Source organism: Rhinolophus ferrumequinum, chromosome 8 (genome assembly GCF_004115265.2).
Source record: "Rhinolophus ferrumequinum isolate MPI-CBG mRhiFer1 chromosome 8, mRhiFer1_v1.p, whole genome shotgun sequence".
Classification (NCBI taxonomy): Eukaryota; Metazoa; Chordata; class Mammalia; order Chiroptera; family Rhinolophidae; genus Rhinolophus; species Rhinolophus ferrumequinum.
The window spans coordinates 23,892,601-23,915,013 of NC_046291.1; the positions used below are offsets into that span (position 1 = coordinate 23,892,601).

General features: G+C 36.4%; 1 protein-coding gene across 33 annotated transcripts in view; it reads right to left on the reverse strand.

Moving 5' to 3' along the window:
* The window catches only part of MAP2 (microtubule associated protein 2), a 260,069-nt gene that overhangs the window by 113,144 nt on the left and 124,512 nt on the right, over window positions 1-22,413 (reverse strand). For 29 of the 33 annotated variants that reach the window (XM_033112978.1, XM_033112974.1, XM_033112977.1 and 26 more), the window contains exon 3: window positions 18,386-18,451. The exons of 1 other annotated variant lie outside the window; for it this stretch is intronic. The gene's annotated coding sequence lies outside the window, so the exon portion shown is untranslated. Of the gene's footprint in view, window positions 1-18,385; window positions 18,452-18,521; window positions 19,066-22,413 lie in introns of those variants that run through there. 3 more of the 33 variants (XM_033112934.1, XM_033112937.1, XM_033112935.1) reach the window with 3 other exon arrangements.

Genomic DNA, 22,413 nt, shown 5'->3' on the forward strand with positions numbered 1-22,413 from the left:
AAGTAAAAGTCTGTTCTTCTTTCTTACTCCCTAACCAAATCTACAGCCTCCTTTTGGTACTTCCTCCTCAATGTTGGAGAGATCAGGCAATCTCAGAGGTAAATTAGTGCAAACTAACGAATGCACACAGTACGCAAAACAGAGTCCTCCGGCAGACCATGGGACCTGCACACCTCAGCAAAGCAGAGCCCTTAACTCCCTGGACTGTGTCACTCATCCCCACAGGCAACTGCACACTCCTCCATCCAGCAACAGCAGGACATCTGTGGCTTTACCTTGGAGTTATACAAACTTTTCTATATCTGTGTTTGCCCACCTGAGCACACATAGCCCTGAGACTGCTAGATCAACTTTGAAACCAGTAACTGCAATTGTGGGTCATTCCACTGATGAAAAGATCAGGACAGTTAACTAAAAAGAAGGGTTCTCTCATAGTATTATATTTATTCCAAAAATTGGGATTCTGTCAAAAACTTGCAAAACTGTGGTTATTCTACTATATGGCCAAAAAATGGAGGATAGAAGAGATAGGAAGTGGTTAAACCGGGACTTAAAAAAGGGGATAACTCTTCTCCCCACTTATATACTAACACTGACCCAAATGAGCTAGCTGCCCACCAAAGCAGAAAAGCTTTAAAAATGCACCCTTAGATGTTTACTCTGCCTGTTTTCCTCTTCTACTTATAAAAGGTGCATGGAACATCATTAGGTAGGATATTATTTAGGTACATTCGGTTGATTATTTGTGCTAAGCCCTGCTTTCAAGTATCTACATCAAATGAGACAATAATTGTAAAGAACGTTGGAGGTGATAAAGGTCTCACTGCTGATTATCGTTTAGTGTCATGGTCTTTTTAAGCATCTCTCAGGGGCAACATGCTAAGTAGGAAAAAAATCATAACCATGACATATGGTAGTTTCTACATTGCACTTTGGCCCTAAATAAACCAGAAATTTCTTGGCTTCAGGTCTGTTTGAACAGGGACAAGCAATCCTGTTCAACCAATAGTTATTGTCGTCAAGTTTGAAGCCAGTTTGACTCCTGGTGGGAGATGAATGAGAGAGGCTGTGCAAAACCAGTAATCCTCTTCCTTAAGGACACCTTATCTTTCTTTGATATTTAAGATTAATCAGTTTCTGTAAATGGGCACATTTCAAGCCACTGATTTTTGAACATGGATGTCTGCCTGAGTCCTTAGCCTCCTTCTTAGGGCTCCCAGAGAGGTGCAGTCCCCAGAATACCTCTCACTAGTCGGCTTCCTATTTCCAGTAAACAGGGCAAGTTATGAAGCCACTAAGTGAATTTCCAAAGTGGTAGTGAATTTCCAAAGTGTAATATTTACTTTAGAGAAGTGGCACCAAGCCCCACAGATAGCTCTTCACATTTATAAAAACCCCGTTGGAGAGTTAGCCTAGTTTGGGCGTGTGCAGAACCCACTTAAGGTCCTCTCAAGAATCTGAATCTTCTTGGTCTCTTTCCTTTGCCAGGAGAGCTACTTCCTGTTCTATAAGCACATTAAAGTAGATTCCCAGTGTGAATATGTACATTTATTGGGAGTGGGTATTAATTATTAATATTAACAGAAGTTTAGGGTTTATTTCTGTATTCATCTTCCTATTTACACTAGCTCTTCAAATTGCTGGGATTCTGATCCATTGCGTTTACAAGAGGCCCCATCCTTCTGATACCTAGGAGTGCCCAAGGTGGCTCCTGGCCTTGCTGAAGAGGTGAAGTCAAATGCAGAAGGTGTGCAGCAGCATTTAGTTTATCACTGAATGGGGAGCCCACTGCCCCCTTGCATCCTTTGCTAATTCTACCTAAATGTATTTGAAGAAATAATAATAATAAAAAAACCCTAATAGTGTTTAGATTTATTTTAAAAGCCAGTGATATCTTTAATTTCAACAGCAAATGAAATTTGTCCAACTTCTTTTTATGTGAGAGTTGATTTGTTTCATTTTGGGGGAAAATACAAATCAGCCTTGTTGGAGAAGGTAAGGCATATCGGTCAATTGCCTTTTCAGACTAGATAAAATTCAAAAGATGAACAACTGGTTTAGAAAAGAACAACAACATCATATACTTGCATCAGATGTTGTATAAATTAATTTGGGAGATTTTCCACACAAAATGTTTGTAAAAAGTGGAATGAATGAAGCTGAACCTTAAAGCTTGGAAGAGTTTATGCATGTCATGTACTGTAAGTAAACAACCTTCTTTCTTAAATGTCATTAAGTAGAGAGTCTGCCCTACAATTTCATTTTAGTTTGTAAATACAAAGTGTAAGTCTTTGATGATTAAGATTTATTTTAGAAAATATAAGCAGTTCTCCTTCAAAGGAGACTAAGATGCTGAATATCCTTTATCTTTTCAAATCTGCAGGTCCTATATAGCAGAAAAACACATTGTCAACCCAATGTGATTTGAAATTCCAAAATTGATTTGTAGTAAACTCAGAAATTATTATTGATGGAACCCAGAATCAATAGGTATTTTTTTCTCATTTACATACTTGGCAAGTCATTAGCGAAGCAAGGGGGAAAAAAAAACACTGAAGGAAGAAAAACTCTCAAGAGCAAACTCTATAGCATATTGAAGGTAATTCATAAAAGTTTATACATAATGAACAGCTACTTATCTTTTTCTGAAGCAATGTTTACATGTCAAAGATTATTAAATATCTTATGAAAATAAATAGCATTTTTCCCTCTAGATTCAAAAATTCATTTTCCTGACGTATGAACCATGGTTAGAGTTAAACCTAAAAAGAGAATAATTTTTTCATGTAAGATGTAGAAAGGAATGAGATACTTCTTCATGAAATATCCTGAAAATAAAATCCTACATTACTATGACTAAAAATAAAGGGAAACACTGAAAAAGATTAATTGACTACCTTTAACGTGTTTGTCACTAAATAGAAATATAAATAAAAATTGGAATACCAGCCACCACTTAGTGACCATATCTATGTACTGATTTGTAGTAGAAATGTCATTAAAATCAGATTGTGCAATCTAATTTTAATTTGTGGATCCAAAGTGTAAGTCTTTAAAAATTAAGATTTATTAAGTACTTCACAATCAATATGATATTTACTCCTCACAATTCTGACATAATTGAAATTACGAGTAAGAAACCTATTCCTGTAAAGTGGCCAAGAGCACACAGCTGTCAGTGGGAGAAGCCTAAACCTCAAATGACCTGAGCTATTCGCCTCACAACAATATGCCTGCGTCTTCATAAAAAAACAGCATGAATCTTTGCAGATAAACTCAGCGTAACTTTAACCTGCAGGAAAGGTTACATAGTTGAAATCCTGGCTCAATTGACGGAGTCCAGTAGAGAAGAAACAGTAGAGCACTTGAAATCAGGTAGCCCAGCAGCACTCAAACCAAAGGAAGCCTGCAAACCCAGGTAGCTGCCTCCAAGCTCACCCAGGGTATCCAGGCTTTACCAGCCATAAAGGGTGGTGTGCCACTCTTAATTCTGCAACAGGGACAGACAGAGAGCTCCTGCAAAAGATAACATCTACCAGACAAGAGACAGAGAGCAGAAAATAATTGCTCACAAATTTACCTTTCTTTGAGTCAGGCAATAATGGACCCTTTAACTTTGGGGATTGGTAGGGATTTTGATAGAAGTTAGGAGGGAAAATTCTCTATCCGGAATGCGTTCTGGTAGCGGACTGCCCGGAAGCAGGCTATTGAGAAGACAAATCCTATTAAGCCAGCTGGAAGGACTGAGAGCAGCTGGTGGGTCTGGAGGCAGAAATAGCTAGGAAAGGCTCAGAAAAATCTGCATTGCAGATAAGCCTCATGGGAGATGCCTGAACTCTTAACATCTACCCCAGCCAGTTGCTCTCCAGAGAGCAGAGTGGCCTCAGGTGGTGTAATTTAGAATGTAAATAATTTCCAAGCCTTTCTGGTGACCTTGGGTGATTTAACGCAATTCTATCTTTTGTATTGCTTTGTTTTCACCTGTCTTTTTTATTTATTTATTTATTTATTTATTTATTTATTTATTTTTTTTTTTTTTCGTTTTGGTGGGGTGGAGTGGGGAGAGAGAGAGAGAGAGAGGGAGAAAGAGGGGGGGAGAGAGAGAGAGAGAGAGAGGAAAAAAGAGAAAAGGAGGGAGGGAGAAAAGAGGGAGGGTGGGAGGAAGGAAGGAAGGAAGGAAGGAAGGGAGACACAGTAAACAAAATTGTGCAGTACCATCAACACTTCTTTTACAGGTCTTACCTTTTATTTAGTGTTAGGCTTTGTGTTTATCAAACTTGTATCACTCAGCTTCAAAATAACATAAGGAAAGAACTGAGCACCTACCTTGCCTGTTGAGAAGGGTGTGGAGAAATATAAACTTGGAAAGTCATAATAATCGCTTCCACTTATAGAACTTCTGGTATGTAAATTATCTAGATTAACTCCCTCAATGTCTTAATAAGGTTGATCTTATCATTCCTGTTCAGTACAACTGAGGCTTGATAAATTCACAATTTCACACAGCTGATAAGGGCCAGAAACTGGATTTGAACCCAAGGGTATCCGACTTATTCCACTACATTATAACCAAGCTGTTTGTTAAATGCCTTTTATGTGCCCGACATTCTGCTTGCATAAGGCAATAATAGCTATAGCCTCCAGAAATTCCTGCTCTGTTGGGATAAAGGCAAATGTAATCAACAGCTTTATAAATAGAGGCTGTTATTATTAAAAGAAAAAAAAACTTTTCTAAAAGATTTCATATTTTCTAGCATGTGTTCCCAAACAGGAATTTAGAATTCTGTAAACAAATAACTGTAATTAAAGTCTAGTATATGATCACAAGAAAAATAAATATGGGGGGAGATGAATAGAGAGAGCACAGAGGATGTTTAGAGCAGTGACATTACTCTGTATATTATACTGATAGATATGTGTCATTATACATTTGTCAAACCCATTGACTATGTAATACCAAGAGTGAACCCTAGGGTGAACTATAGACTTTGGGTGATTATGATTTGTCAGTGTTCATCCCGGATGAAAAATGTACCATTTTGGTGAGCGATGCTGATAATGGGGGAGGCGGTGCATGTGTGGGGGCAGGGAGTATAGGGGAAATCTCTGTACCTCCCTCTCAAATTTGTTATAAACCTGAAACTGCTCTAAAAAAATAAAGTCTTCATAAAAAGAGGAAAATGAAAAAATAAACAATTCAAAAGAGAGAGCACATATATGGTTTTGATGATCCAGAGGGTGGATGGGATTTTGATAAATGGAACTTTGATTGAGATGTCAGGTAGGTATGCTTTTCAGGGCAAGAGAAGAGAACAAGGGGTCTGTTGGTTAGTCAGTCAACATCATTCTTTGAACACGTATTTTGTACCAGTTCTTGCAGTAGGTTCTGGCGTTCTAGTTAAGAATGGGACAGACACTCATGGAGGTACCACTCTTGTGGGGGAGACTTGCATTAAACTGATAAATATGAAGTGAGAGAAGTGCAGAGCGCTACGGGAGTATGTAATGTCAGGCCAGAGGCTGAGAGAAGGCTTAACCATGAAATCTGAGCACTAACCAATGAGGAGGACTTGAGTAAGTGACAGGCAGTGGTGGTGGAAGTGGGGCAGGAAGGGTAGGCGTGTAGAGGTTTCAGGCAAAGAGAAAAATAATATGCACAATAGCCCCAAGACAATAAACTCAGGATGCGCCTGGCAAGTCAAAAGAGGCCAGATTATGGATGGCCTTGTAGCACAATTTATAGATACTCAACGTTATTATGAATGCTATGGGAAGTATTCAAAGATTTTAAACACAGGAATATCATGATTAGATTGTACTTTTTAAAAGAAGGGTCCAGCTGCTATGTGTATAATGGCTTGTATGGAGCAAGATGCAGGAAGCTGTTGCAGTTCTCAGGATCAGAAAAGATGGAAGACTAACTAAAGTGGTCCTTGGGGATAGAAGTAGAACTGATAGGACTTGGTGACTGATTGGACTGGTATATTTTAGGTAACAATTTTAATATAAATGTTATTTATATAAATAACAATGCTAACTGATAAAATGACATTTCAGAGCCTTTGAAAGTAAATATAGAGTTGCAGAGTTCTTATACAAACAATGTCCAGGGTAGGCTGTAAGTAATGGAAAAACCCCAAATAACTTGGCTTAAGCAAAATAGAAATTAAATTCATTACAAGATTATCTCATATTCAAAATAGCTGCTGAAGCTCCAGCCATTAAGTCTGAATTCCCAACTGGAGGAAGCAGAAAGGAGCGATGACAAGCACAATCTTTCCTGTTAAGTAGTTTACCTAAGTTCCCACACAACTTGTGTTCATATCTTACCGGCCTAAAATTATTCATATGGTCACACCTACTTACAAAGGAGGGTAGAATTCTGGATCTCATTCTGAGTGGCCATGTGCCCCTGAACCTCCCCAAAGGAGGAATCCTATTTTTATTGAGGAAGAAAGAGGCCACAATATTCAGGACAAAGTAATCTGTACCACATTCATTATGGGCTAAGGCCTTAGGTATGGATTGGGGGGAAAAAAAAGTTATAAATTGTACCAGAGCTTTACAACAACAGAAAATTAAAACACATCTAAATGAACTCACTTTGAAGTAAGGCTCCACATTTGCCTAAGTCTCCGAGTATGTTTTTAACCCTCAATTACAATCTAGATGGGCTGCCCGAGTTGAACAGAGCTTCCCCATCAATAAATATGGTTTTATACTGCAACAAAGCAGCCTCAGCTATGCTAATAGCTGAGCATAGTTGTTTATGGTTTCATTTTCTTTACTTTTAATGGTAGCCATAAAAAGCCAAACAAATGCATTTTATTCGCATTCCTTTATATGAAGCCTTGAATTTAAATTATGTTATGTCACTGGCTCCATTAACATTTAACTAGGGCTGGTGACTTATCCTCTACAGACATTCAACTTTAGAATGTAATAACTGCATGCAGAAAATGAGAATTGATAGCAGTGAGTCGTATATGCATCACTCGGCACACATTCACGTGGATTTATTTTATGTTTTGTTTGATGTATTCTTAGTTCGTTTCTAAGAATAAAGGCTACCAATAAGATGCCATGTTTTGAGTAATTTAGGGAAAATACTCTTTTTATCATCCACAAACGGTTCCCAGTACGTTGAAGTCAAAGGCTGATGAGACTCAACTTTCTACATTTAATTTCCTCTGAACAGTTCGTCAACTTTTACAATTAAGTCACTTTACTGTTATTCTCATTTTCTTTATTTTACTTTTACTGAATGCTTCATGTCCCAAACTCACTGAGAGTACAGAAACCTTTAATTAACTGAAGCCATATAAAATCAACAATATCATTGTGGCAGCCAATTAGCAGCACTAAATTATACTCATTATTAACATAATTCTTAATTTTGCCAAGCAAAAGGACCACACAACATTAACTGATAGTATTCTAACTACATTCTTGATCTGATTTAATCTTTGTCTGTCTATTAGGTGAAAAATACATCCATGAACAATCACTTATTTTAGTCTTGCTGCCAAAGCATTTCTCAGTCTTTTGCATTGCCTATAGTTTTTGTTGTCTCGATGTAGGGCGAATTGCAATCCTACTGGGTAGGGAAGGGATTTTCCTGTAACTGTAGCTAATCTCCATGTTTGTATTTATTTGTTACTCTGGATTCATGACAAAAATCTTATATATAAAGACAGCTTATATGTATATTCTACTTTATAGCTTACAACACGCATTCATACGTTCCATCTCAACACTGAAAATCAGATGTCTTTATTTTACAGGAAAACAAGACCTAAGAATGAGAAGTACTAGCAAATAAATAGTAGAGGTAGAACAATGTAATTAATGCAAAATAATGAAGTGCAACTATATATTGATGTTATGGAAAAATCATTATGAAGAAATTTAAATATGATCAGTGATGGAAGAGTTATCATACACACCTCCCTTTTTTCCTAGTTACCACCATTAAAAATTTTTTTAAAAAATCCTAAAAAAGAATGTAACTCTAACAAAATTTTTGAAAATATTCCAGAAGTCAGAATGCAGATAGGCTGGGACAGAAAGAGAGAAAAAAAAAACACAAACAAAAACAAAACAAACAAAAACATGAGGGAAACTTGCCAGGAGCAAGTTTAATAGAAGGATTAATAGAAGGTCCATCCCAAAGAAACCTGGAGAAACTTCAAGCTTAGAGTCTTCATATAGAGTCCAAAGGGAGTGAAGGTCCAATATTGTGGCAATTCATTCAGAAACATACTCAGAACAATTGGGACCCTTTCTCTTTTTTTTCTCCCTTGAGAATATATTTTCAGCTACTATACTTGCACCTTGCCCTCAAGGGTGAAAACAAGAACTAGTCTTTACTGAAAGCAGGTGATCACTTTTGGAACTTGGTCTGGTACAGGTAAATACATGCGGAATTCAAACACATTGTGGAATTGTGGAGATCGCAACTTATTGGTTCCATCTCCACACTCCTGGAATGCCTGCTTCCTGACAGACTTCACCCACTTATCCAGCCCTACAGCTGGCCTTCACAGTGAGGGGGGACACAGATATGCACAATCGCATAGAAAACTCACCACAGCTACCCATGATCCTCAGCCTAGTTCTTCATTCATAAAAAACAAGAACAACCAAACACTCTCCAAATCAATTTGAGAAAAACCAGCAGAATGAACAAGAAAAATATTTTTTAAAAAAATGACTGTTGAGGTAATAGAGATAACTCAGGGAACGAGAGAGAACTTAGGGATTTGAAAGAATATTGCATACTTTTAAAAATGAACTTCCTTCCAAAAAATAAATTATGGAAAAGTATCAATCAGAAAATAAGAAAGGAAGTCCTGAAAATTAATAAATGGTTACCCATATAAGTAATTCACTGAATTGATTAAAATATTAGAATTGGCAGGGGTAAAGACAAATAGTAACTCAGCTGATGAGAGGAAGAAAAATAAAAAAAACTCCTAGACTATAGAAAAAGTGAAAAGGAGATTTGAAAAATATGTAAAAAAAAAAAAGAAAAAGGAGACATGTCACATAGATCCAGGAAGTCCACAAAGTCATTATGCTACCCTTCCGTTTCCATCTGAGATCAGAACTGGGATCCACAGCTTCCAGCTCAAAGTACTTTCTAAGCTCTTACAACGTATCCTAATAGGCAAGTCACAATGCCTGATTTTTAAAACGTTTCTCCACAAATCTGAGTTTTTGAAGTGCTAATGATTTTTCTTTGCTATCCTGCGATCTCACTGAGTTATTTACTACTTGCTTAAACTTCTATGAAACTTAGAACTAATCAAAAGATTCTTAGTAATCTATCCCTCCATCAAATGCTTTTAAGTCAATAAGATTACACATTTTGTGATATATTTAGCCTTATCTCCATTCATATTGAAAAGTTTACAACTATTTCTGTAGTAACAGTTATTTTTACTAATATTTACTGAGCTCCACGCCACACTAATCTAGGACTCTAACGAAGGAGTCTTTTGGGAGAGCAGGTAAATACATTTAGCGGTGGTCATGGCTAGCTTGGAATGGTTTCTTTATAATAGTCCAGATTTAGGACAATACTCTCATTTGACTGCTTTGACTACATACGTGGTAGGAGAAAGGAAAGGTTTTGAAGTCAGAGCCCCAGGTTCACCATTTTCTAGTGGAGTGACTTGGGTAGGTCATTTGCATTTTTCAAACTTCAGTTTTCTCATCTGTACTAAATATAACAAGATCTGCCATTCCCATTCTAGGATTGTTGTGAACTTTGGGATGTCATGTACTGGAAAATGCTTTCTATGACTTAAAAATTACATAATTATTATTTTTCTTAAAGTCTAATGCAACTCCCTAGCTGGTCACATTATTCTAACAACTTTATAATCCAAAGTCTACATCCTGGGTCTTTTGTGAGCATAACATATGGTGCAGAACTAAAAATGCATGCATACATTAAGTTATTTATTACATGTATTATTTCCCTTTGATCGACTGGACTATCCACCATCTTGTAGAGGAAAAGTCTGACCAGAGTTATATGAATTACATAGGACCATGAGTTCTGAATAGGATTTTCAAATTTTTTTCATTGTTAGAGCTTATATCTCCTCAAGTACCAGTGTAATCTTGGAAAGTCAGTCATTTTAGGGCTTTCTGACCCCACTATTTAAAGCATAGGCAGTCTAGTTACGTTTCTCTTTTTTTGAGATTCTAGAATATCAAAAATTTACCTCAATATCATCAAAATTGTGCTGACCAGTTGCTCATAGACACTACATGAGAAGAACCCTTAATGCCTACATGTATCTTATTCTGAATATATAACTATGAAATCTTACTATGAGAAAATCCTACAATGAGCAAGAAAATATTTTTAAAGGAAACTAAATACAAACATTGTTAATCTTGGAAATAAAACACAAGATCTTCCTGGAAAGAAAAATCATTTCCTAAGTTCTTACACAATGTGAAGACATATATTTTGGTTATAATGTGTTAAATGAAAGAGCTTTGCTTTAACAATTACCAGATGTGGATCAAGGTACTTCTGGCTTCTTTAAAATGGTCATAATCCAGAGTCATTAATGCCAGGAGAGAATCTGAAGAAAGGTTAATTCAAACCATCTGAGGCTGGTCCAAATAAAACCCACAAAAAGAGGACTGATTTAGACTTTTTTTTGAGAGAGAGAGGGAGACTTTTTGTCGGAAAGACCAGAAATTATCCTGTGCTATTTTGAGACTCTTAACTATCGAATGAATGGCTGAAAGGCATAGGCATAGTATCCAAATTCTGGAAACTTTACTATTTCCAGTTTGACAGTGCAAAGAACACCAGCACTATCCACAACAGAAAAACTAGAGTTACACACACACACACACACACACACACAGTTATCACAACACTCATCTTCTTAGTTTCAACTTGGTATATGCATCAAGGGCATTTTCTGTGTAGACAAGACAATCTAGGGAATACTAAGATGCCTATGCCATGGCTTCTTTCCTTAAGGACATTTCGTGAATGTTCTCCTTGAAGAAATGTGGTTATCAATTTAAGTTGACTTCTGTTCATATGAAAGCTAATTTGACATTTCACTGAATTTATTTTTCCCCCTCACTGGAATTTTTAATTTAAAGTTTCTAATGGCATTGCTTATGCCTACTTGGCTGTTTAAGTAAATGCCGAATTACAAAATGGCAGTGACTAAGGTCCAGTGATCTGGTCATGGCATGGCCTAGAGATAGAGCGAGCCCTTTAAACAATGATAAAGTACTATTAAGTATGAGGACATCACAGATGTTTCATATGCACTTAAAGCTTTTTCCTTGATGGATGAGTATGCCATATTTATTGGATTCCTTATTTCTTCAGATATTTTACAGCTGCAAAGTATGGTGTGGGAGGAATCAAACAGATAAATGCTCCCAAGTTCCTGTAGCTATAAAGAAGCATTGAGAGTTAGAGCCTAGCAGTGGAGGCAGAAAGATAACACCCCTCCAGACAATCTGTTAAGGCTTCTTGTGAACATTTCGCCCCTTTGAATACTCCAATTGTCTACAAACACATGCATCCTTCTTTCAGAAGAATGCAGGTTGCTGTCATCAACCAAAACAGTCTTCCAAAAGAAAAGATTTTCTTGGGAAAATGCATTCCTTAAATCAGAGATTATTGTGAATAGTCCCCGGTTGCTTTAAGCAGAGTCCCCGAAAATTTGTATTAAGATGTAAGTGGCAGGAAGACGGGATGTGGAGACCCAGAAGCTTGGCTACTAGGCACAGAGGAACATGAGAGATGTCAAGAGCTAGGGGACCGGAGAAATAAACAGGTCAATTCTGTGTTAAACATGCTGGCAGAGAAGCGGTCAAAAGTCCAAAGAAATCATGAAGCAGGGAACAGAGTTGGAGTTAAGAAGCTGGCTCAGAGCTTTGTGCAATCACATCCCCAAACCTGAGCTACAAGAATTCATTATATTGGACGTAATAAACATTGAGCATGGACAGAAAGACCAATATGTCAGTAGTTCATTAGAGCTCTGGTTTAATGGATCTGTCATAAAATAAGTGGCTGGAATTGAAAAAATTCAAAAAAAGGACAATTCTCTCACCATGAAAAAGATTTAAAAGTATGTACTGCTGCTGTACCAAGAGAAGGGCTCACATTTGACTGCTCATAACCTCTCCAATCATTTCTAATTTTTCTTGTCTGGACATTCACCTTCCAACCTCTGGTTAATCAAACATCACCTGGGAGCTTGTTAAAGAGTCTCAGGCCTGTCCTCAGACCTATTGAATCTGAACCTGCATTTTAATAAATGCCACTTGATTCATCTTTGCTGTAAAGTTTGAGAAGCTTATCTCCCAGCATCTATTCTTACCCCCTTTCTCATCCATTCTCTGCATAGCTGCCTGAGTAATCTTTTCGTTATACTTGTTTACCCACAGATTATTCCCCCACCCCCCTCAAAAAAGAAAAGTTCCATGGGGGCAGGAAAAGGGCATCGGATTTGGTGCTCAATAAATAGTCACTGAATGGGTATGTGAATTTCCTGCTGTCTAAGATAAAGGCAAAGTGATATGTAAGGTCCCTCATATCTTTTGCTTACTTCCAAAAATGTCTCTGTCTGTTCTCTTGCTTTTATCTATCGGGAAGAGGAATTTTGCTTGCCACGCCCCAATCCTTGCCTGTACTCTTTATCTCCTCTCATTAGGACCTTGTACTAGGTGTTTGTCCTTCTGCTTATACAGGTAGCACTCCCTCTTATCTGACCCCACCCTTTGGTTTAGGATTCCCCATTTTAATAACAGCAAATCTCCACTGCAGTCACTGCCCTCCTTGCCTTACATATTTTATCTTTTTCCTTTGAGTGCTGGACTACTTAAGCATGTTTTCGTATTATTTGTATATACTTACTTACTCATTCACTTTCAAGCTCTTGCTTCTGTCCCAACGATTTGACTGTTTTAGAGTTAGACCCACATTCAAAACCAGTCCTAAGACTTGTGCAACTCTCTTCATCTCTGTTCATTTATTTGTTAAGCAGAGATAACAGAATCTACATGAGAGTTGTTGTGATAATTACAGTGCTTGTCACAGAGGCTAGAACATGGCAGGTGCTCATGTAATCTTAGATTCCCCTTCTTGGAGGAAAGCTGAGGCTCAGTCTGAAACCACCAAATTATATACGGTCAGGAATTTGACAACATGGAATACAGTGATTCCACTGTTAGGGAAATATCCACTGGAAATAATTTGAAGAGTAATGTACAAACTATTCCATTGCGGCATTATGATGATAGTGAAAAATTGGGAAAAACAGGGAATAAAAACGTCCAATGTCTACATGACACACAGGTGGCAAATTGTTCTAATAGATGCTCAAGATACTGCTGAGTAGGAAAAAAGGCAGAATTCCCAAACTGAATGGATTATGTAAATTTAAACGCAACAGATAAAACAAATAAGAGAAATGGTCAAAAGACTATTAATTATAATCTCTGAATTGTTTATTTATGATGGCTATTATAACCTTCCTATACTATTCTAAATTTTACAAATTTTACAAAATGTGTACTGTTTTTATAACAGAAAACATTATTGAAATAAATCCAGCAGTCTTTTTATTTATTCTCATTCTTCAATTTTTCTGAAAATTTGAGTTGTAGCTTTGTTGTCTATTTTATCTATACTTCTCTTTCTTGTTTTTTTTTTTTTTTTTTTTTTTAATCTCCTTAAACTTTGTCAATTCCTATCTCTCATTCTGCATCCTAAAAGTGGGTGCTGCCAAGAGCCCTCTGGTCCTTTTCTCATCTTGATGATGTCATATATCCTATCTCCCTAATTTCTCTTCTTAGCTTTAGATCTCTACGGTCTAGAATCTATTAGACCAGGCCACCATTTACATATCCAGCCATCATGGCCTAAACCTGACTTGTCATTTTTTATTCATACTCTGAGGAATTCAGTCAGCATTTATTAACTGTCTACTGTGTACTAGGCAGTCTGCTAGAGGCAAGGAATACAATATAAATAAAAGAGGGCCTCTTCCTCAAGAAGCTTTTAGCTACCTTTTCCCCCTAATTTTTACAGTTATCAAATTCAAACGTTAGAGTCATCATTGAGCCCTTACGTTTTTCTTTCCTCCTACTAATCAAGCACTTGCTATATGAATTTGAACTCAGAAACATCTCCCATAATCCTAACCTCTTTTTTCATGCCCACTCTCAACATCCTCTTTGAGACTTTATTTTTTCCTGGGTTATCCTATGATAGCTACCAAAGTGATGCTTTTCAACACACGCTCTCTCACATACCTCTAATTTATTTGCACAGCTATAAAATAAGTTATTTGAAAATGCAGTTCAGGTAATAATGGCCTCTTACTCAACATACACTCAATAGCTTCCCATTGAACAACAAAACTCAACTTGACATGTAAGGTCCCCTTCCAACGTATTAGGTTGAACTGAATGAAATTTTGATTTTGTAGTTTATAAAGGGTAGAATATTAGCCATTTCAAATGGTACAACCTAATAGTTTCACATACCTTTCCATCCTTATCTTCTAAGAATCCCCTTCTTCTGTCCTACATGCTAGAATACAAATGAGATCAATTTATACTTTCCAAGCATGTCACTTCCTTTGGTTCCTTTGTTAATGTTGTTTGTTCTTCCTGGAGCTCCTCCATACATTCTCATCTCTTGAATACTTTTATTCATCCCTAAGTTCCATCTCAAAAGACAGTCCTCCATGATATGTTTCCTGTTGTGTCTCTTCTCAATTGTTAGTAGGCCTGCTGTGCAATGAAGTTCTTTAAGAAATTATTCATATGTCTCTTACAGTACCAATGAGCCTTGGTGCTACTTCTCTTGTCTTAATCTGCTGCACTCATTGAGCTCTAAAAGTTTTCTGTTACATATACTCCTTTGCAAGTAGAAACATTTTAATACATTATTTGTGAAATTGTTAGTGTCCCTCAGTTATTTTTCTGGGTAAGTTTGTACTTAAGGTTGAATGTTGTATTTTCTCCCTGTCACGATACGGTTTGTTTCCTGCTTGTTTATTTATTTTGGCCATTTGAAACTTCTTCTGCCATTATTTAAATTAAAAACTACAAACAAACTTGTTCAAGATATGGCATCAGTTATGCTATTTAGCACTTGAATTTTCTGACTAATTTTCTTATATAGATTATGCAATTCAGTAATGTGACTTCATTGTGATGACACAGGAGATGCTTTATGAATTCATTTATTTTCAAACATCCTGATTTATTTCTGACATTCCTCCTTAAACAATAAATTTCCTCAGCTCAAATATAAAATATATGTTAAAAATAAATATACAAGAGCTTCAATATTATAGTGAAGTATTTGAAGATATATTTACTTCTCCATTACATTTGTATATAAAAAACAAGACTCTACAAGCATAACATTTTAATCTTATTGCAGTAACATCTACATCAAGTGCACAAATAAAACATTAAAAAAATTACTATGAGCCAAAAAATTTACTACAAAAAAATTCAGTATGTTGTGGTTAATATGAAGGACTTTGGGCCAGAACTTGTGTTCATCTCCCAACTGGGGTCTCAGTTCATTCATCTGGAAAAGGGAGACTGTGCCCACTTCCCAGGATTGTAGAGAATTAAAATGAGATAACATGCGTTAAGGGCTTAGAATATTATCTGGCACATAATTAACAAAAAATTATAGTTTTATTAATAAAAATAAATGACAACAAGAAAGAATAGATTTCTCTAAAGCTATTATGATTCTAGAAAGTTTCTTTATAGATTTCTTAAATATATATGTATAAAATGATGTCATACTTACTAGTCCATATTAAGCAAGAAAACGTTTAAGAAGACTATGACATCATTTCGAGTGTCACAATTAGAAAGAGAGAGAGAGAGAAAGGGCCTCCTCCCCTTTGCTGCAGCAAAATCTTGGCTGATGACATGAAGAGCAATAACAATATCAAGTCTGGGAGTAGTATTTAGGAAGTGTCCATAAAGCAATACTCATGCTGCAGCTTGGCATCTTTCCCTGAGCTGATGAAAGTGAAAGGGGACATTTCAAAAATTCTTTCCATCTTAAAACTAAAACCAGAAAAATCCTTTTTCCATAGATCCTGGAGAAAATTTCTACATATGGTTTGGCCTACTTTTCTACCTGGTATTATCTAAGTAATTATCATAAGTTAGAGACAATGAATATTTTGAGTAACTAAAAAAAAAGTACCAAATGTCTGTTTTACAATGTATAACCAACCTTATGAAAAAAGAACAAAAAGTATTGGGGGGGGGGTTTACAGATGAATTCATATATCCATCACAATTAAATAAATATTTATTGAACACCTACTGTGGTCCAGGAACTATGCTATATGCTGAAGATACAAGTGAAAAAAATCAGTTAAAGGAATTAATTAATGCCAAGAGGTTGTTGGTTAGAAACACCGTGATATATATCCCTGATTCTCTTAGAGTCTAGTAGTCTAATTCTATTCTGATTTGATGACATAACAGGCTATTGGAATAAACTCGCGGTTTATCACACAAAATCTGTCAACATACCCCTAGATAAATTTTAAAATGGTGCCAGAAAAATTTAGGAACCAAGACGCTCTTGGTGAAGTAACATGCCACTTCAGTACCCAGATAAACTGCAACAGAGCTGATTAGTTCCCATTGACAATATATTACTTTTTTTTGTTAGTGGTTAATAATAACTTCATCCTTTCCAATTCATATACATACTCCAAAGTTCAAAATTAATATAATGAATTGTTAAATGAGTCTGAAGATTAGGAAACAGATTCTCATATGCAATATAATACTCTATGGATTTAATTAGATGGGAAAATACCAAGTAAATTATTTTTTTCACCAAACATAAAAACATTTCCCTTACTGTGAGTGAAACCTAAAAAGAGAGTATGGTCCCAAGGTTTTTACAATATTCAGGAGAAATAGTAAATCCTGTTTGGGGATTTCATACATGAGTCCACTGAGTAATTTCTGAGGGAAAAATACAATATATTTCACGTATCTCTGAATACATGAAATGAATCTAATAGACCAGTATATTCGATTTTGTTCACTATCTGACATAATGCAATTTCCTTTTTATAGCACGCTGATTTAACAAATTAATTCTCTTGTGAAAAAATATTACAGGATGCTGCCTACACTCTGGATGCATCTGCCCCTTCCCCTCTCCCACAATAACCACCCACAGAAGCAAGGCTCTTGTTAAGCGGTTGGAGAATGAATAAATTAAGGTTCTCATAATTACACATTGCAGAGAAATTAAACAAGGACAATGCATTAGTCTCAGTCAAATGCTGCAAATATACACATTCACAGGTGTACGCTCACATACTATTTCAGGATCAGAAGTTGAACATTAGCCATTTTTTAGGTATGTTAAAAAAATCTAACCTTGCTGCAAAAAATATTTGGACCGATAGTCTCGAGGGAAAATATTATGTGAAAGACAAGGAAAGGCTTAAATGATGGTACTGATCTTCTCAACAAGGCAAAACATGTCTTCCATGTTTAAGTCCAAATTACAAATATAGGTTTAATTAACAAGAATATATATTAAAGTCAAAGATAACCTTAAAGAATTAAAGAAAGATAATACTTATAATTGTTATCTCCAATCAATATACATCCCAATGCCTGAATTTGAAATTAATATTTTTCATGCAAGCACAAGGCCGGGGATCAATGGATTTAACTGCTTTCATGGCAAGATAAGGATTACTTCTTATGCTGTCAATGCCAAACAAAGCGTATGTAAAATCAGTTCTTTTAACAACTAACAACCTCAGTCTTTAATATATCTGTTGCTAAAGACTAATGCATCTTTGAGTTACAACCTTTTATTTGCAAAACCCAACAATACTGAGTCATTCCTGGGCTTTCATCATCTGGAGCTCATTCTGCCTGGCAAGGGCAAGAAGCCATTTCATTAGCTAGTTGAAAAAAAATCACTTATTAGCAGGATTTCATCAGATAAAATCATTACTTAGTATACGTGTCCTAAATTCAAATTATTGAATTTTCATTAAGATAGAGAATTTGGTACTTTTTTTTAGCCTTTATAATGACAAAATCCAAAAATAAGCCAGACATACTAATAATTTGTTAAAAACTTGCAACACAGGCAAAAGACACAATTCTTTATACATCTAATTGAAAAAGCCTTGGATAATGGCATTCTCTGCCTACCATATCATACATGCTTCAGACAATGATCAATGTAGGCTTAAGGATAAAAGACCAGCCACAGAGATTACTTTAAATAAAAACATTCCAATTCCTCCCTGATTTTCCCTCATTTAAACATCCAAATAAAACATGTGGTACCTTTAATTTTCTGAATGAGTGGTTCCCAATCAATGTTTCCTCGGTTAGAGACAACAAACTGAAGAATCTACCGAAACAAAAGGAAATAAACATACATGTATAGATTTGTTAACTAGATATTTAAAGTTGTCACTCACCAGTAACCAAATGCCTTCTTTATATCCAGACAATAAATCTATGTCTTGAGATCTGTAGTACAAACAATGCAGTGCTTGAATTTTTAGAAGCTCAGTAATGAATGTTAAAGCATTTTACTTGAGATCCCGTAAAGCAGATCCTTCGAGAGAAGGGTGAAAAATAAAGCAAAATAAAAATTTTAAAACCTCAAACCATTACCAGTGCTTGTGCTGCAGTACCACCAATTCTAGTCTTTGAGGATTGCTGCGGAATCCTTCTCCCGGAGCATTATCTCCACGGAATGCCTCTAGCTCTGCCTCTCTAGCTCCAGACAGACTGCAGTCTGCAAGCCACCAGCTCCTGTCTGTGTGTGTCGGGGAAAGGGAAGCTGCAATTAGAAAACGTCCCCGCAGTGGCGAAAAGGAAAATAAGGCGAGGGGGAGAGGGAGAGCGAGCTCACTAGCCTCAGAATTTTCGAGAATGATGACAAGCCACCCAGCTCCGCCATCATTCACTGACAATAAGTGCAGCCCCTGGTTTAGGATTTAGCGGTTTGCCGTAGGGGCTTCTGGTACCAAATGCCTGACAGGCGTTTTAATTGTCTCCATCCAAGTGTTGTCCCTAGGAGTCGAGTCTATAAGCCTATGAATGTCATCATCTGGTCTCTTTGTGTTAATGCCAGACACACAGACACACAGAAACACACACACACACACACACACACACACACACACCACACACACCCAACGAGTGCTTAAGTAGACAGTTTTCTGGTATACAGGATTACAAATAAGTTAGGCTACACAAACTGGACGTGACTAAAGACAGCATACGAGAATTTTCATTTTCTGCATAATGACATCAGAGATTCTTTGATGTTTTGTCATTGGCAGCTAATTACAAATATTTGAAAACTGAGTATCACAATTGCTTATTATATTCCAAAATAAATAACTGTCCTCATTAGAAAAATGCATATACTTATGCATATTTTCTTATGGAAAAATCAATCCCATTGTAACTGTGATAATTACGCACTTGGAAATGTCTTCCTTCCAAGAGAGAATGCAGCAAAAAAACAAAGAGGATTAGGAAACCAGGGCTGATGTGTGCTTTTGGTGGGCAATCTATTTTATTTACTTACCATACAAAAGCAAAAGGAGGTGGCAACCAGCTTGAGTACTGGGACTGCACAGTCCCTGAGGGCTAAGGCAGGGAATTGAATCTCTGGCATAATCAGGATCCCCTTTATGTTAGCACTGAAATGAACAGTTGAATATTCCTGTTTTACAGTGCCCCTTATGTAGGAGGTTAAGTGTGGAATAATTCCCTGTATGTACTTCCTAGACAAAAGTAATGAAGAAAATGTTAATAAATTAATTTTTGCAGGATTGTTAGCCCCCTGCATGAGTGAATGGAGCAAATTCAATGTCTACCAAGGTGCCAGCTGTGAAGAAGGTTGCTGGAAGGGAGCATCACCATGGTTACCAGAAACAAAAAGTATGGGGAAAAATAAGGTGATAAGAGTTAAGAGGAAAGAGACTACAGTGGAGGAAATTTATAGAAAAATGATATGCTTCTTCTCTTCCTTCTGGAAAGAATTGTCTCTATCAGATTCATACTATATTTTGAATGCCTGAGGATGCATTCACATTCTCCATTAGCCACCTTTTTCCTGCACTTTCTGATCACTAGCTAATTTTGCTTTCATAAATGTTCAAATTATTATTATTATTATTACTATTATTATTATTTTTATAAGATGGAGCCTGCTACTCCTTGCCTCTGTCCATATCCTGGATTCATGGACACCACTCACCCTAGTCCATACTTTTTGTTTCACAGGTGAGGAGCTGAGGCCCCGGGAATCTGACTAAGGTCACAAAGCTGATTGGAGATCCCGCAGAGACACCATCCCAGTCTCCTGACTCAGGTCCCCCAGTTTTCTTCTTTTACAAAGTGATGTTCTTTCCGTGCTCTTTCTCCTTCTGTTTTCAAGCAAACAGGTTCTAGAAACATCCTCTGTCTTTGATTTTATTGGCTAAAGCAGCAATCTTCCTCTTTAAAATGCATTGTAATCATTCTGAGAACTAGCTTTGCTTATCTGTGCTGTACTGTATTGAAGGTCTGAAAAATTTGGGATAATATGGCACCGCTTTTCTTCATTTCCAGTCTGGCAGTCAGATAAATCAAGCATGATTGCCCTTTTGTGAACTTATCGTGTTGAGCCTGAACTTCATGAACATATGCTAGGCACTCTATCATCCCTGGCATATATTCTTTCTGCAAGCATAAAATAGGGCAATTGAATTGAGTCAGTCTCCCAACAGTCCTCTTAGTTATAGGAATGTAAACCTTCCTGGGGTTACCCAAAATAATCAAGCCAGAAAAATTGGGAGTCCAGGTAAAAATTTAAAAAAAAAAAAAAATCAAATTACTCAAAAACAACCACTGGAGGGCACAATATTTATTAAAATGTTTCTGACTTAGTAAAAATTGTGACTAGGATTTTGACCTTGATGTTTTACTGTTTTTACTTCCTTTCTAAATTATTCTATCACTATTCGGTTCTTATGACTCATTGCTATTATTAACACCGTCTATAGGTCTGGCCTTATTGCCTTTTTTTGATGTCGCAATGCAGTTGCTGCCACCACTATCTTCTGCCCCCTGCTATAAAATAAATAAATCACATTTTAAAAATATGATTATCCTAGGTAATAAACCCAAGAATTTCACTTAATCATACTTGCTGGTTAGGATATTCTTTTCCTCCAAAAGTGTCCCTTTAAATCAATCAATCTGTTAAATGTCTAATTTTCTTCAAGATTTCAACACTAAGGTTATTTTTCAAGCAAATGGTTTCTTTTAACATACTGTCTGTTGCTCTCTTCTGAGCACAAAAAAAAAAATGATGCACAAGACTGTCATTTCTCGAAACATGAATCACATTTTATCAAGATCTTACAAAGCACACACAATGGTTCTGGTCACTATAAAAAAAAAAGCACAACTTCTAAAAATATTCAATACTCTTTGGGAGTCATTTAACATTTAGGGATACCTGGCACAGTCAATGTGAATGAGTTGGCATATTCTTTTCTTTCTTCCCCCCATTTGTTAGTGGAAGAACTATGTCCATTATAGATTAAGCTATATGTGTAAAATATATTCCTTCCTTTAAGCATATTATATTCTAAGAATACAAGATGTCAGATAATTGAGAGACTTCCATGAGTTTTAAGATTTTTCATATTTATGTTTGAGCCAAAACTGTAGCCTTTCCTTACCCTTTCTCTCTTTGACAATATTCTAAGCATTGGCTTAACACCACTCGTCAGTTCATTTTTCCAGTTTTGATGACACACATACATATATTTCAGACCCTTGATAGGTTCTAGGAATTGATAAAAGGAAACATCTTCTCCTCAAAGAACTTCAATTATATCGGAAGGAACATAGAAGGGAACAGAAATCTAACTTCACAATTCTTTTTCTCACTTGGATGAGACACTATGTCTCTGACCCTCTGCTACATCTGGTTAATCTCAGATCCTGATCTTTAAGAATCTGACGTACCTATGTCCCAAAATTCAGTTAACTAACTCCTGTGGCTCTTCTGGAAGAGCCTTGGTTTCATTCCCTAAATATATTGGTCTGTGTGTTTGCATATGACTCTTCAAGCTGTTTAGGGACGGACAAAGGAGGGATATCTTCCTTACCTCCATGAAGCTTTGGTCTATCATCTTCCCAACCAAGGCTTTCCTGACTACCATAACAAAAATCAAAACCATGTCTTTTCCACAGCCCTTCATCCCCTGGTCCATTTTTCCTTTCTTTATAGCACTTATCACTTTCATATATCACAATATTTATTATATTTACTATTTATTACCTGCCTGACTCTACTAG